At 40.4% G+C, this 17,572-nt stretch overlaps 1 long non-coding RNA gene across 1 annotated transcript; it reads left to right on the forward strand.

Moving 5' to 3' along the window:
* The first annotated feature begins 6,877 nt into the window (after positions 1 to 6,877).
* LOC131381089 (uncharacterized) lies at positions 6,878 to 9,058 on the forward strand. Its single transcript, XR_009209539.1, has 3 exons — positions 6,878 to 6,970; positions 8,183 to 8,412; positions 8,814 to 9,058. It is a non-coding gene; the product is annotated as an uncharacterized LOC131381089 (long non-coding RNA).
* Positions 9,059 to 17,572: the final 8,514 nt, after the last annotated feature.

The raw sequence follows: 17,572 nt of genomic DNA on the forward strand, positions 1-17,572 counted from the left end.
TGGGAATTCCTCACGTAGTAAAACATACACTCATAATATAACCTATGAATTCCGCACTTAGGCAGTCACCCAAGAAAAATAAAAATGTGCACACAAGAACCTTTATGCGAGGCCGGGTGCGGTGGCTCACGCTTGTAATCCCAGCACTTTGGGAGGCCGAGGTGGGCAGATCACGAGGTCGGGAGATCAAGACCACGGTGAAACCCCATCTCTACTAAAAATACAAAAAAAAATTAGCCGGGCGTGGTGGTGCGTGCCTGTAATCCAAGCTACTGGAAAGGCTGAGGCAGGAGAACGGCGTGAACCCGGGAGGCAGAGCTTGCAGTGAGCCCAGATTGCGCCACTGCACTCCAGTCCTGGAGACAGAGCGAGACTCCGTCTCAAAAAAAAAAAAAAAAAAAAAAAAAGAACCTTTATGCACATGTTTATAATCACCAAGAACTGGAAACAACCCAAATATCCATCAGCTAGTGAATGGATAAAAACACCACCACCACCACCAGGGGCACATCATATCCATACAATGGAACACCACTCAGCAATCTAAAGGATTGAGCTACTGATATGCATGACAGCCACATGGACGGAACCATAGATACATGATGCCAGGCCAGGTGCAGTGGTTCACTCCTGTAATCCCAGCACATTGGGAGGCCGAGGTGGGTGGATCACCTGAGGTCAGGAGTTCGAGACCAGCCTGGCCAATATGACAAAACCCCATCTCTACTAAAAATACAAAAATTAGCCAGGAATAATGGGGGATGCTTGTAATCCCACCTACTTGGGAGGCTGAGGCAGGAGAATTGCTTGAACCTGGGAGGTGGAGGTTGCAGTGAGCCGATATTGTGCCATTGCACTCCAACCTGGGCTCAGAGAGAGACTCCATCTCAAAAAAAAAAAGAAGAAGAAGAAGATATGAGTGACAGATGGGATCACCAATATTTTAGAAAGACAACCCAGGACACAGCCATGCCATGCCATGCCAGACCAATACAAAAGCCATAATAATACCATATATAATAAATAATTATACACATATGTGCCATTGCTTTTAAAATATTACCATAAAATGTGGAAGATAGGTGCTTATTTGAAATTATATATTCTGGTTTGTTTACATTTCTGTTATATAAACGTTATTTAAACCAGACAATAGGACTAGCTAATAGCAACTAGTGATAATTAATAGTAAGACTAATTAAATGTGTGAAAAAATAAAACTATTTTTACACTGTTTTTATCCTCGTGTATGGCAATTTGTTTTTAACTTTTTAAAAGTCCTTATTGAATATTTAAGGTTTATAGGCTATTTATTTTATATTATTAAGATATATAAACATAAGACTTCTAAAAAGAAAAACGTAACTATTCACAATAGCAAAGATATGGAATCAACCTAAATATCCATCAATGATAGACTGGATAAAGAAAATGTGGCACATATAGAACATGGAATACTATGCACCCATAAAAAGGAACGAGATCATGTCCTTTGCAGGGTCATGGATGGTATTGGAAGCCATTATCCTCAGCAAACTAACACAGGAGCAGAAAACCAAACACTGCATGTTCTCACTTATAAGTGGGAGCTGAATGATGGGAACACATGGAAACATCAGGGGAAAAACACACAATGGGGCCTGTCAGAAGGTAGGGGGTGGGAGAAAGGAGAACATCAGGAAGAATAGCTAATAGATGCTGGGCCGGCTTAATACTGCGATGATGGGATGATCAGTGCAACAAACCACCATGACAAATGTTTACCTGGGTAACAAACCTGCACATCCTGCACATGAACCCCTGAACTTAAAATAAAAGTTGGAAAAGAATAAAAATAAGGAAGCCAAAAAATTAAAAAGGAAAATGAAAATACAATAGGAATGATGAAACAGGCATTTCATATATTTGATTTTTTAAAAATGTCAGTTTCCTTCTGTCCCAAGCTACAGTAAGATGACTTTTATTCTTTCAGCTTCCTTTCCTAATAATATTTCTCTGGATTGCCTGTGGCATTTAGGACACCCATCCTCTCTTTTATGCAATGATAAAACTGAATCGAGATAAGTATAACATTCACTTTGGCCTGCGGCTCTGCTCTTCTCAAGCCCACATTACACTGACTTCTAGTGTCAGTCTGATGTGATGACACAAGACTAAATATCGTCTCAACAATACTGTGTGAGGGCATGGAGTACTTAGGCTTTTATTTACTAGCAACAGCAGGTTTTTAGACTTGTAGGAATTAATTTCCACCTCTCCATAAATGTCCATCTCCTGTATCTATGAGCTTGTTTTGGTAGGCCAGCTGTTCGTCAATCAGTTCTTTTGCTTCCATAAATTAATCACACAGGCTATCGATGTCTAAAATGGCTGTCGTTCTAAAACACTTCAAAGCACATTGGATGTCATCATAAGGTAAGCCTCTTTTCTCTGGAAAAACGGTTTCAAAGCAGGGCGGTACTTTGAACTCGTGAAATTGAAGCTGGATTCCAAATAAGTTACAGTTTTAGTAAAGAAATTGAGAAAATCCTGTTTAACTTGGCTGTCCTTTCGTAGTGATAATTTTTTAACTTTCAAAGCAGTCTTATTTCCAAGAAATGAGTCATTTGTTCACTAGATGAGTTTTTGTCACAACCTACACCTAAATGGAACGAGTTAGATGCGCTTAGTTCATCCTTTTCTGTAGCTTTTTTAAAGATTATGAAACAGTCTTGGAGAAACGGCATATAAATTTCCATTTTACAGTAATCCTTTTCTCCGTTCTCATCCTCAATGTATTTCCAAAGTAGTGAAGGACATTCTTCTCATCCTACACTTTGAAAATATGATTTTATAGTAGGCCAACATGCTAACATCTTTTCTGCAAGACATCTTGTAGGCATGTCTAAGAAGGCTATCTCCTTCCACTTCCATAAAAATCAAAAATCTCATAAAGCGCCTCTGCATTCTTTGAAGAAACTGAAAAGTAACCAAAAATGTCATTCTGAAACTGTCAATGTCACAGGTAGGCAAATCATACCTCTTTTTAGCAGTGTTATGTAAAAGGTACAGAGAGATCAGGACGTTTAGCAGGAAATTTTTTAAATTTCCTTTGGTAAGTTTATAGACTGAATGGAATTTTCCAATATTTACATTTGTACCATTTGCCAAATATGCAGATAGATGAGCAGAGTCTAGTTTGCATTTGAACACAATATCAACAATCTTTTGTTTTATATATTCTGCGATTTCATCACAATCTTCACAGAAGTCAGGAAAACAACTTGAAACTCCATTTTCCAAATAAAAAATACCTAAGAGCTAGGGAGAACATGTTTTTGTTGCCGTGATTCCACACATTGCTTGATAGAGTTTAGAATGCATGCTTGTTGGAGTAGTTCTCTGAATCAGCTCTATACCTTAAAGGGTCAACCCATCTGTTATCAAAATTTCCCCTTTTGTTCCCACTTGGGCCATTGCAGTTGCAACTTCTGAATCAGGAAATGTAACTTCACTCAGTTTCATACAGCATCAAGGAAAAAATATGATAACGAGAGTTTGTGTGATAAGCCCAGGTGAATTGAGTGGCTACTACTTTCAACTGGGCATTAGTGTCTTTTTGGAAGATGAGAAAACTTGAAAGATTGATTGATTGAGTGATTGATTGATTGATTTAGAAGTACCTGTCCCCTCCTAGACTGGTGAGATTCAGATCTATATTAGTGAACAGCTCTCCCCTACCTCAGGCAGGGCTGCTGCACACAGCCCAGGAGGTACTCCCTGCACTGCAAGGACAACAGAAGAACATCTCTGGGGACAAAGCAAGAGCATGTCACCTCCCCAAACTAGAGCCAGTTTTCAGGGTGACTTTTCTAGACTAATGCCCAGCTGTTCAACTGTGCAGATGGAAAGGTGGGAGGTGATGCTGTAATCATTTTAACTGCTTCTGGGCCCGACACATGATGGAGAGAAGTCGTGGAGTATTCTGCGCTGTGAGTGATCTGAGGATTTCACTAACATAACATCCTCAATTCTCTGCCCTGGGTAGGGAGGCAGGTAGAGTGAGCAGGTGCAGATCCTCGGGTGCAGCCAGCATTAATGGAAGAGGGAGCACGTCGCGTGTGCAGGTTGGATGCATCTTTATCATCAGTTATCCAGGAGAAGGACAGTGCTCCATTTGGCACCCCAGGAACAAATAGGTGCTCTGTCAAACTAAGAAGGACCAGGCAGAGGTCAACTGGTTGAAAGAGATCCCAGGAAAGACAGAGGGCTAGGCTACTGGGTCACGGGTTAGCCAGCAATAAGGCCAGTGGGAGGAGATAAGTGACCCTCGGCCTGCAGCCTGAGCACCAAAGAGCACACAAAGTGGAGGGAAAATGTCTTTTATTGTTGGGTAATTACCTTGTTTCTAGCTCGTTGCTATTACAAACAGAAAAAAAGGAATAATCAGCTGAAAATGGATTCAAATGATATTTTTAGGTAAAGAGAAAAAGAAAAATCCATCAAAATTAAGAAAATCAGACCATTAAAATGCTTAAAGATGCATAAATGTTTGCAAAACCTCTCTATGGGGAATAAATTAATCAGCTGGGGGAAACCAGTGATTGGGAATGTTCAGTGCTGGGGACATTCGTGTGTGCCCAGATTGCTTTGGATGAGTCTATTTTTTGCTACAGTGAGATGCTGGTTCTGTTGGGCAATGTCGTTTTCCCATGCCTCTCAGAGTGACAGATTCCAGAAAGCTGGCAGAGATGCAGGGTTTGTCAGAGGACAGACATGAGATCCAGAAATAGGCCAGAGCCAGTCAAGAGTGATGAAAAGATAAACAAGGCCCAGCGAAGCTGCGGGGGATGGGGACCGGCCTCAGCAGCAGTGTCAGGGAAAGGGTGAACAGATTTTAGTAGACTCAGCTTCCTCAAGAGCAGCTGCAACCCGCAGATCAACTTCCTGCCTCAGTCAATAGGGTGGGCCAGGCTGCTGTAGAGACACGTCTGTACATCCAGTTGCAAGCTGGAGAAAGTAAATATGGAGAGAGCAAGGCAAGGGCTAGCAGAGAGCTCAAGCAACTAGCAATCATTTGTGCGTTTCCAACCCGTTATTTGAGCTTCATGTGACACTGTCATAGTTAACCATGTGAACAGAATTACTGCCACTCAGTCACCAACTCTTGCAGGAGCAAGGACTTTTAGAGATCTGCTTCTAAATGATGTAACTCTCTCGGAAAAGTAACTTAACTGTTCCCACTCTGTGACTGCATTCATTTCCATGGCAGCAGGATGTGTTTCCAGAATCCCTGGCAGCTATAGCTGTGAACGGGGAGAACATAGCTCCTGGAGCAAGCAGAGGCCAGACACCCGCTCTCCCAGCTTCCTTCTCTGTCTCCTGAGTTCAGCATCTGTTCATTCATTCATTCATAAAACACATATGAAGTACCCACTATGCCTCAAGCACAGTTTAAGTTCTAGGGAAGAAAGGTGAATGAGCTCTATTCCTGACTGAAGTTAGGTTTCTGATATTGACTAAGTTTTCATCCCCAGAAAATGGTGACTATATTTTGTCAAATAAAAACAAATCCAGAATTAGAGAGGGAGGGAGAGGCTTTAATTAGAAAGACGCTTGCAATATGGAGAACGCTCCCATCTCAGAAATCTGTGAGTGTCTCAAAATCAAACAGAAATAACTTTTTCTTTCACAGGGTAAAGAGAGGACAAGCAGAGGTAAGCAAACGTTTGGAAGGGGAGCTGGGCACACAGGGGGTGGGGTCTGGCGAGAACGTGCCTAGGAAAGACAGAGGGTCAGCCAATTCCCAGGAGGAGCTGATAAGGGGTCACAATCCACTTTCTGTTAGGCTTGCTCAGGCTTGGAGGAAAGCAGACCTCAGAAGCCTGGAGGAAAGAGAGAAGCTGCCTAAACCTTGGCCAAGCCAAAGCAGAGGGTAAGAAACAGGCCACTGTGGACACCTGGTCAATCTCCAGCAACCGATGCTTTTGATGAGTGTCAGATGGGTGGCTGATGAGCACTGGGCCTCGGCTGATGAGCTGCATTCCTCGACCATTTTCTAATAACCATCCGCTCACACATCCACACACAGACAGACCCACAGGGCTCCTTTCCTGTGGTGATTTTGATTGCCTTACTCTATATTTTATCGTTTTCTAGGCCACAAACAGTAGTTTCCTTCTGATGGGTAAAATTCAACCTAATTAAACCCGAAGCACACCCAATTGCCAAAGAAAGATGAAGAAACAGATATATTCCTTTGTTTCTTGAACAGAAAAGCCAGAAGAATGGAAATGGGATTTATAACTTCCTGACTGTAAGAGGAAAAATATCATAAATAAAACCTGACCTATCTAACAAAGGGCACAAAAGGGGGTGGGAGGCAAAAAAGCATGGCAGATAGAAAACTCAAAGTGTCAGGAATCAACCCAAACATATCATTAAGTATAAGAAATTGTGAATAAGTTGTTATAAATTAAAGGAAAGACATTCAGATTGGGTTTTTGAAAATCCAGTTAGATGATTTACAAGTGTTCAGTTATCTATTGCTACATGACAAACCACTCTAAAACTTAGTGGTTTAAGATGAAAATGATTGATCAGTCCTGTAGGCTGGTAACTGTGTGGTTCTTCTGCTGATCTTGCTGGGAGCACTCATGTGGCTGCTGTCAGCTGACAGCTCAGCCAGAGCTGGAGACTCCAGGATGTCCCCCATGCACGTTTGGGGGTCAGTAATGGTCTTGACTGGGGCGCCTTAGTTCTCTTCCATGCGGTAGTTGTCCTATTGTAAAAATGACCATTTAAGAATACTCTTGCTGTCCACTGGGCTGACTCACAGGCATTGTGACATGAAAGGTCAGGGTCAAATGTTGTATCACAATATGAACTTGGGCTGGCATGGTGGCTCACATCTATAATCCCAGCACTTTGGGAGGCCAAGGTGGGAGGATCACTTGAGGCCAAGCATTAAGAAACCAGCCTGCACAACATAGTAAGACCTCATCGCTACAAAAAAATGCACCTGTAGTCCTAGCTACTTGGAAGGCTGAGGCAGGAGGATTGCTTGAGATTGGGAGGTCGAGGCTACAGTCAGCTGTGTTCACGACACGGTACTCCAGCCAGGGCAACACAGCAAGACCTTGTCTCAAAAAACAAAACAAAACAAAAATGAGCTTGTTCTAAGGCATTTGGCAATGAAGCAGCTGGGTAGTAGAGAAAAAACAAATTTTGAGATGTACAGAGCCAAAAAGCTTGGCTAGGGAAAACCCTTCCCATTAGATATAGAAATTTGTGAGGAGAGTACTCAGTTCTCATTAAAGTTTAGTCAAAGCCAGCAGTCTCTCCTGTCAATAATATATTCAACATTGCAAAATAGACCAACACCTTCAAAATTCTAAGGGAAAATAGTTTCAAACCTAGAATTCTATGTCCAGCAAGGCTATTAATTAATTGTCAGGGCACATTTTTTTTAAATTTTTGAGTGAGAATCACATGAAATCGAATTTTTCAGAATCCGTATGACTGTGGGACACAAAACTGCAATAGTATTATAACTTCAAGACCACCAATAATGAAAAACAAATTTTGATCAAACATGCTGAAGAAAAGACTGAATTGTCTTTTTATTTTTCTCTCTGGAAATTATTACAAACCATTACCATTAAGAAGAAGCACAGTGGCTTTGTATTATGTTAACTTGGCTAGGCTGAACTGTTTTTTTCAGAATTCCCTTTCTGGAATGTTTCCAAGTAGGGTGGCCACACGAGATTTTTTTTTTTTTTTTGAGATGGAGTCTTATCCTGTGGCTCAGGATGGAGAGCAGGGCTTGATCTTGGCTCACTGCAACCTCCACCTCCTAGGTTCGAGCAATTCTTGTGCCTCAGCCTCCTGAGTAGCTGGGACTACAGGTGTGCCTCACCATGCCTGGCTAATTTTTGTATTTTTAGCGGAGACGGGGTTTTGCCATGTTGGCCAGGCTGGTCTCAAACTCCTGACCTCAAGCAATCCGCCCTCCTCGGCCTCCCAAGGTGCTGGGATTACAGGCATGAGCCACCTCGCCCAGCCACAGAGACATTTTTGAAGGTGATTTGGAGGGTGGAAGACACGCAGCAGCCATTTGGTGGCTTACCTGCTGGCTGACTTCTTGGGCATGGGGCAGCAGCTGGGCTTGTACCGCCTCCAACTTCTCCTGATCCTCTTTCAGTTTCTCTGACTCCTGGCCCAGGTGTGTGTTAAGCTCTGCGAGGCAGGGCACCAGCTTCTCCCACAAGACACCCACATCATCAAGGTTGGAGACAGTTCTGCTCTGTCCTTATAGGTTCCACCTCATGTTCTTGGACTCTAGCTCGTTCTTGCTCTCCCTGGAGTTTTATTTCCCTCTTCCTTTCCACCCTGCCTGCCTTGCAGACTTCAAACTTCAGCATCAGATGCAAGGTAACAGCCTTACAAAACATGCTTAGTCAGCTTCCACAACTGTGTAAGGTTGAAGCCCTATAGCAAATCCATTTAGAGAGAGGGAGAGTGGGGGTGGGGGAGAGAGAGAGGGAGAGAGAGAGAGAGAGAGATAGAGAAATATATCCTTCTAGCAGGATCTGCTTCTGCTTTTGATTGAAAGTCAACTAATACAAAGGTCTTCAGAGATACAACTAAAAGTTCAGGAGAAAATTATTATAAAGCAATGTCATGTAGTTTAATGTTAGACTACTTTCCTGGATTTTGTGGTTTGTGGTAATTGTCACCATTTTCAAAAACTGCAGTTTGTTGTGATTTCTTTTCCCACATTTCTTTGATGTCTAATTTTCCATTTGTGATTCTGTATAATTGCATAATTTTAGGCCTCACAAGATCAAGATCCTCTCCTCCTTCGCTAGAGAATGTGCTCCATCAAAAAGAGAGAATAAACCAAGAAGAGGAAGACAGAGGATCCGGAAACAGGCATGATGGTGCATGGAAGTCCCAAGATGACAGCTGTGCATCAGGCCTTCAGCAGCCAGGATGGGAGCAGAAGGATGGGGGGCTCCGGGAGTGTCTCCAAGAAAGAAAAAGAAACTGATAAAATATCTAATTTTTAAAATATATTGAGGGGAAATTTATACTTCTGTAATAAATTTTAGGATATCATAATAGAAACTAAGAAAATAAACAAATAAAAAAACAAACAAAAAACAAAAAACAAGGTAACTATCAACCCCAGAGAGAACAAAGGTTGTATGAGAAAAGGAATAAAAACAGAATTCAGTACATGGATCAGCTGTGAACTGTGTTTGCATAATTATTATAATGTAAACATTGGAACAGTCATTTCAACAAAAGTTGCAATTTAATCATATTGGAAGGATGAAAGGAGAGTTGAGTGTGTGTGTGTCTTTGTGAAAGAACGAATTTATTCAACCTCCATAGGAAGTCAATAGGTAATACATAAAATTGAAAAAATAACAGGAAAGCATGTTATTTTTTAATATGGTAGGAAATAGCAGAAAGAACTGAAAAAATTGAAAGTGGAAGGGAAAGCACTAGGAACTGGAATCAGGGATAAAGTATGGGACTGTTTTCTCGTTATAAACCTTAGAGAATTATTAATTAAAAATGAATTCTAACACTAGAAAAATATATTTTAGGATTATATATTTTTAGAAAGAAAGTGGGATTGAGAATATTAATATTAGAAAAATAAATTCAGGGCCGGGTGTGGTCGCTTAGGCCTGTAATACCAGCACTTTGGGAGACTGAGGCGGGAGGTTCACTTGAGTCCAGGAGTTCAAGACCAGCCTAGACAACATGGTGAAACCTCATCTCTACAAAAACCACAACAAAATTTAGCCAGGCATGGTGGTGCATGTCTGTACTCCTAACTACTTGAGAGGTTGAGGCAGGAGGATCAAATGAACCTGGGAGGCAGAGGTTGTAGTGAGCCGAGATTGTGCCACTGTACTCCAGCCTGGGTGACAGAGTGAGACCCTGTCTCAAAAAAAAAAAAAAAAAGAAAAAAGAAAAAAGAGAAAGAAAGAAAGGAAGGAAAAAAGAGAAAGTCAAGGCAAAACACAATAAAAAGAACAAGAACAAGGAGGCTACTCATATTAAAAGATAGGATAGTTCACCAAGAAGATTTAATAGGCACAAACATTCATGCATCTACTAATATAGCTTTGACAGAAATATAAAGAGAAAACAAATCTACAATCAAAGTAGGAGATTTCTAATATACCTCTCAGAAGTCCACAGGTCAGATAGAAGATAAGTAAGGATATGAATGGTTTGATAAAAATTAAGCAACTTGATCTTAAAGGTAATCTAAAATATCTTCCCAATAATTGGAAAATACATACTCTCTTCAAGCACACATAAAAGTTTCAAAAAAAAAATTAAACACGTACTAGCTCACAAAAGAAATCAATAAAACTCAAAAAACAGAAGTCATACATGACACCTTCACAAACCACATGTAATAAAATTAGGGCTAAAAAAAAAAAGAATAGGCCAGGTGCAAAGGCTCACACCTGTAATCCCAGCACTTTGGGAGGCCGAGGCGGGTGGATCATGAGGTCAGGAGTTCGAGATCAGCCTGGCAAACGGAGTGAAACCCCGACTCTACTAGAAATACAAAAATTAGCTGGGCATGGTGGCACGCTGCTGTACTCCCAGCTACTCAGGAGGCTGAGGAGGCTGAGGCAGGAGAATTGCTTGAACCCAGGAGGCGGAGGTTGCAGTGAGCCAAAATCACACCACTGCACTCCAGCCTGAGCAACAAAGCGAGACTCCGTCAAAAACAAAACAACAACAAAAACAAAACAAAACAAAAAAAGAATAGTCAAATAAAACAACAGCAACAGCAACCACAAAATGATCCTGAAAAGTTTTAAATACATATATAAATATTATTGGGCTAAAGAGATAATTCAAACAAGAATTACAAACTTTTCATTGTGGTAAAATATACGTAACATAACATTTTCACCACTTTTTAAGTGTAAAGTTCAGTGGCATTACATTCATTCATATTGTAGTGTAATCATCCATCCATCCATCTCCAGAACTTTTTCATCATCATACTGAGATGCAAACTTTTACAAGAACACTTAAAACATTACATAGTAAAACTTGCAGTATTTATCCAAAACAATATGCAGAGGATCTATAACCAATGGATTCAGCCAAAAGCAATAAATGTTTTAAAAATTAACTAACATCTCAACTCAAAAAGCTAGAAAAAAGAAAAATAAATAAATCCAAAGAAAGTAGAAATAAAAGTACTGGCAAAGATAAAAATCAGAAATTAATGGACTAGGATGGATGCAGTGGCTCACACCCATAATCCCAGCACTTTGGCAGACTGAGGCGATTGGATCAATTGAGGTCAGGAGTTCAAGACCAGCCTGGCCAACAGGGTGAAACCCCGTCTCTACTAAAAATACAAAAATTAGCTGGATGTAGAGGTGCACACCTGTAATCCTAGGTACTTAGGAGGCTGAATGAGGCAGGAGAATCGCTTGAACCTGGGAGGCGGAGGTTGCAGTGAGCCATGATTGTGCCAATGCACTCCAGAGCCTGGGTGACCGAGCAAGACTAGTCTCAAAAAAAAAAAAACTAGACAGAAAAAGATGTAGAGTTGATTAATAAAAATAAAAGCTAGGTGTTTTTTGAAAAGACCACAGCTTGGGAATCTTAACGGAAAAAAACAGAGGAGACATAAAAAACAACATTAGGAGTGATAATGAGGACATGATCACGTGAATAAATAAAAATAAGGATTGGTTATAAAAATAACATTTAAAACATCTAGCTTGGTGTGGTGCCTCTCACTTGTAATCCCAGCACTTTGGGAGGCCAAAGTGGGAGGATCACTTGAGCCCAGGAGTTTGAGACCAGCCTGGTCTCAACAAAGTGAGACCCTGTGTCTAATAAAATAAAATAAAATAAAATAAAATAATTCACCTAGAAAATCCCAAGGAAAATACTAAAAATTCTTAAAACCAATAGTTAGTTCAGCAAGGTTGCAGATATAAGATCAACACAAAAATCATCACTTTTCATATACTAATAATGAACACTCTCAAAGAAATTGGGACATAACAATTTTTTTTTTTTGAGACCGAGTGTCGCTCTGTCTCCCAGGCTGGAGTGCAGTGGCGCAATTTCGGCTCACTGCAAGCTCCACCTCCCGGGTTCACGCCATTCTCCTGCCTCAGCCTCCTGAGTAGCTGGGACTAAAGGCATCCACCACCACGCCTGGCTAAGTTTTTTGTATTTTTAGTAGAGACGGGGTTTCACCGTGTTAGCCAGGATGGTCTTGATCTTCTGACCTTGTGATCCGCCCGCCTCGGCCTCCCAAAGTGCTGGGATTACAGACCTGAGTCACCGCACCCGGCCAAACATAACAAAATTCCTACAGGATCTGCAAGCTGAAAATTACAAAATGCTGATTAAAAAAGTCAAAGACAACCTAAAGAAGTAAAGAGACAATATCATGTGTTCATGGATTAAAAGGTTCAACATTGTAAAAATGTTTATGGGTTTAACGCAATGTCTTTGTCTTTCTTTTGCAAACATAGATTTGCTTATTCTAAAATTTATATGGAAAGACATAGCCCCTAGAATAAAACAATCTTACAAAAAAAAAAAAAATAAAGTGAGCGGAACCACTCTACCTGATATTAAGTCCTACTATGTGGTTACAATAATCAACACGGTGTGTTATTGGTGGAGGCACAGATACAAAAATCAACGGAGTTGAATAGAAAACCCAGAAATAGACCCACCCAAATATGCCCAACTGATTTTTTAACAAAGGTGCAATAGCAATTCAACAAAGGAAGGATAGTCTTAACAAATGGTGCTGGAAAGATTGGACATCCACAGACAATGGGTTCATCTAAACCTCACACCTTATACAAAAATTAACTGAAAAAGTATAACTTGCAACTATAAAACTTTTAGACAAAAACATAGGGGAAAATCTTCAGGATCTAGGACTAGGCAAAGAGTTCTTAGACTTGACATCAAATGTATGATCCATAAAAGGAAAATGATAAATTTGACCTTATCAAAAAGTTTTTAAAAGTCTTCCTCTGTGAAAGACGCTGCTGAGGATGAAAATACAGGCTACAGAATAGAAGAAAATATTTGCAAATCACATACCCAGCAAAGGACTAGTATCTAGAATGTATAAAGAACTCTCCGCCAGGCACAGTGACTCATGCCTGTAATCCAGCACTCTGTGGGGGCTGAAGCGGGCAGATCACCTGAAGTCAGGAATTCGAGATCAGCCTGACCAATATGGTGAAACCCCAACTCTACTAAAAATACAAAATTAGCCAGGCATGGTGGCGTGCACCTGTAATCCAAGCTACTCGGGAGGCTGAGGCAGGAGAATTGCTTGAACCTGGGAGGTGGAGGTTGCAGTGAGCTGAGATCATGCCATTGCACTCCAGCCTGGGCAACAAGAGTGAACTCTCAAAAATCAACGGTAAAAAATTCCCCCAAGCCTGAGAATATAATTAGGTTACATGGCAAAAGGGAATTCAGGCTTCAGACAGAATTAAAGTTGTTATTCAGCTGGCTTTAAAATGGGGAAATTATCCTGGCTTATCTGGGTGGACTCAATGTGATCACTAGGATCCTTAAAAGTGGAAGAGAGACACAGCAAAGAGAGTCAGACAAAGAGATGTGATGACAGAAGCAGAGACCGGAGTGCAAGGGGAAAAACAATGCATACATATATGGTCACCTCACTGATGACAAAGGTGCTAAGTTCTTACTTATAGTGGGGGAAAAGATAATCTTTTCAATAAAAGGTGTTAGGTCAACTGGATATTCACATGGGAAAAAAATGAATCTTGACCCCACCTCACTCCTTATACAAAAGTAACTTCCACATGCATTGTAGATCTAAATAAAAATGTAAAATAATAATGTTTTTTACAAGAAATCATAGGAGAATATTTTCATCATCTTGGGGTGGGCAAAGATTTCTTAAATATGGTCCCAAAGAGTTCTAACCATAAAGAAAAAATTGATAAATTGGAGCACATTATAACTAAAAACAGCTCTTCATAAAAAGACACTACAAAAAGTGTGAAAAGAGAAGCTGAAGAGAGAAGACATTCTGTACAGAAAGCTCATACCCAGAATATATGAAGAATTTCTACAAATCAATAAGAAAAAGACAACCCAATGAAAAAGAGAGAAAGACAGTTTACATAAGAGGATTTTCAAATGGACAGGAAACAACAGTATTCAACTTAATTAATTGTCAGGGTAATGCCAATTAAAAACACAATGCAATACCACTACACACCCAACAGAATGTCTAAAACCAAAAACAGACAATACTGAGTTTGATGAGGACTCTCACGGCTGGTGCAAGTGTAAATTGGTACATGTTGAAAAACTGTTTGGCAGTATCTACCAAAGCTGAGCATATGACAAGACTTCAAACCATTTGTGGAAAAATGGAATTAAAAGATAAAAATAAGAAATATAAACTTTATTTCTCAACATAAGCTTCACGAAGTTCTAGACACTTTTGTAACTGATGATACCAGCTATTTAGTCCACCCCTAAAGAACTGAGGGTCCTGGGAATTTAACCATGTCAATGCTGTCTTTTAAATATTGTTAACTGAAGAAAAGTGGGTATTTTAAAATATTTTTCTTAAGGTTAGGAAACAAAAAGAAGTCAGAAGGAGCCAAATCAGAACTGTAAGGTGGATGGCTAATGATTTCCCATTGAAACTCTTGCAAATTGCCCACTTTGATGAGGGGAATGAGCAGGAGCATTGTGGTGGAGAAGGACTCTCTGGTGAGGCTTTCCTGGGCATTTTTCTGCCAAAGCTTTGATCAACTTTCTCAAAACACTCTCACAATAAGCAGATGTTATTATTCTTTGGCCCTCCAGAAAGTCAACAAGCAAAATGCCTTGAGCATCCCAAAAAACTGTTGTCATTGTCTGGACCACTTCCGCCTCTTGGTAGCCATTGCTTTGATTGTGCTTTGTCTTCAGGATGGTACTGGTAAAGCCATGTTTCATCTCCTGTTGCAATTCTTTGAAGAAATGCAACAGGGATCTTAATCCCACTTGTTTAAGTTTCCATTGAAAGCTCTGCTCTTGTCTGCAGCTGATCTAGGAACAATGGTTTCAGCACCCATTGAGTGGAAAGTTTGCTCAACTTTAATTTTTCAGTAAGAAGTGTATAAGCTGAACCAATTGACATGTCTATGGCGTTGGATATTCTTTGTGCTATTGTCAGTCCTCTTCAATTAGGGAACAAACAAGATTAATTTTTGGCCAGTACAGTGACTCATGCCTGTAATCCTAGCATCTTGGGAGGCTGATGCAGATGGATCGCTTGAGCCCAGGAAGTTGAGACCAGCCTGGGCAACATGGTGAAATCCCACTTCTACTAAAAATACTTAAAATTAGCCAGGCATGGTGGCACGCACCTGCAGTCCCAGCTACTTGCTTGGAGGCTGAGGTGGAAGGATCACCTGAGCTTGGGAAGTTGAGGGAGCGTGAGCTGAGATCACATCATTGCACTCCAGCCTGGACAATAGGAGTGAGACCCCGTAAAAAAAAAAAAAAAAAAAAAAGACTTTTTTCTTCAAAAATTGATATGGATGGTCTGCTGCTGTGGGCTTCATCCTCAGTATATTCTTATTCCTTCTTAAGAAAAGTTATCCATTTGTAAACTGCTGATTTCTTTGGGGCATTGTCTCCATAAGCTTTTCCTAAGGTATCAATGATTTCATCATTCTTCCACCCAAGCTTCACCATAAATTTGATTTTCGTTCTTGCTTTGATTTTAGCAGAACTCATGTTGCTGTAATGGAGGCTCTTTTCAAACTCATATCTTATCCTTCTTAGAGCCTCAAACTAGATCCTGTTCAGACATGTTATAACAAGTTAGTACAAGTTAGTGAAAACATTTTGAAATCATGGTTAGTTTTTTCATAACATGCATTTTTCATGTACATTTTGAAGACTCCTGGAATATATGAGGTTCCAATACAGGCAAAACTAATCTATGATATTAGAAGTCAGGAGAGCAGGGATGGAGGAGTGACTCCGAGGGAGCATGAAGATGCTGCAGGAGTGCTGGTAATTTTCTTTTCTTGATATAGGTGCTGGTCATAAGAGGTATTTTCTCTTTATGAAAATACTTTCCTGAATGTATGTTAGACTTCAACAAAAATTTAACCAAAAAGGTATACACCTTATGACACGGCCTCAAAAATATACAATGCAATATGAGCAGAATTACAAGAAATAATTGACAAGTCTAAAATCATAAGAGATTTTTAACATGCCTCTCTCAGAAATTAATAAAACAAGCAAACAAAAAATTAAGTGAGGAAATAGAGAATATGTAATCAATAAAATTAACAAGCCTGATCTAATGAAAATATAAAAATCATAACCCAATAATTCAAGAATAAATATTCTTTTCAAACTTATATAAACATTTACAAAAAATTGACTACATCCTATTCCTCCAAGCAAATTTTAATAATTACCAAATAATCAGCATCACCCAGTCTGTATTCTGACAATGATGTAATGCAAGTGGTATCAAAAACAAAAGTGTCAGAAAAAAACACACATACATTTGAAAATGTAAAAGCCCATGTCTAAATAATTCATGAGTCAAGGAACAAATCTCATGGAAATAAAATATTTAAAACTAAATGGCAATGTAAACACTACCTATCAAAACTTGAGGAATGCTGTTAAAGCAGTACTTAGGAGGACATTAATAGCTGTAAATGCATACATTAAAATGAAGAAGGTTTAAAAATTCATGAATTCAGAATTGAACTCAAAAGGTAAACACTGAAAGGTGCATCGGTCTGAGTCAGACGGAGCCTGTGCCTTATGCCATTGCAGTGGCACCAGAGAGAAAATGATGATGTTGGTACCAAGGGGATCTGGGGCAGCTTCACAAAAGTGTTCCATGCTCCAGTGTGGCGTTCATGAAAGCGGCAAAGGGCCTCTGCGAGAGGACCCAGAGGGAGCTGAGTCATGCCTGCAGACCTCCTAGACTGTACCCTAGGAAGCACCACCTTCAGGCTGGAGAGCTGCACCACAGGCTAGCTCTTCATACAGACAGTGTGGAGTGATGGCTCCCCTGGATTTACAGTTACACCTTGCCCTAGGAACACCCAACAGGAGTGGCATTCCCAGTTCCGCAGTGAGACTGTACCTAGTGACCATCTGACTTGCCCCATGTGACGTCCCCTCTCACAATGTCCCAGGACCACAGCAGCTCGAGATGAATAGGAAGAGAGCCCTAGACACCGGGTGGGATGTGGATGATGGGGATAACACCCTTCCTGTGCACTTGGGGAGACTGAACTGAACCAGGTGGAAGCTCCTTGAGTCAGGGTGATGTTAATGGCTCTGCTGTATATTTCCATACACAGACATCATGTTTATAAGTACCTGAGAAAATGGTCTGAAAAGATACATGGTACCAGGCGGGGTGTGGTGGCTCACACCTGTAACCCCAGCACTTTGGGAGGCCGAGGCAAGCACATCATCTGAGGTTGGGAGTTCGAGACCAGCTGATCAACATGGAGAAAATCCGTCTCTACTAAAAATA

The sequence above is a fragment of the Hylobates moloch genome, unplaced genomic scaffold (genome assembly GCF_009828535.3).
Source record: "Hylobates moloch isolate HMO894 unplaced genomic scaffold, HMol_V3 SCAFFOLD_14, whole genome shotgun sequence".
NCBI lineage: Eukaryota > Metazoa > Chordata > Mammalia > Primates > Hylobatidae > Hylobates > Hylobates moloch.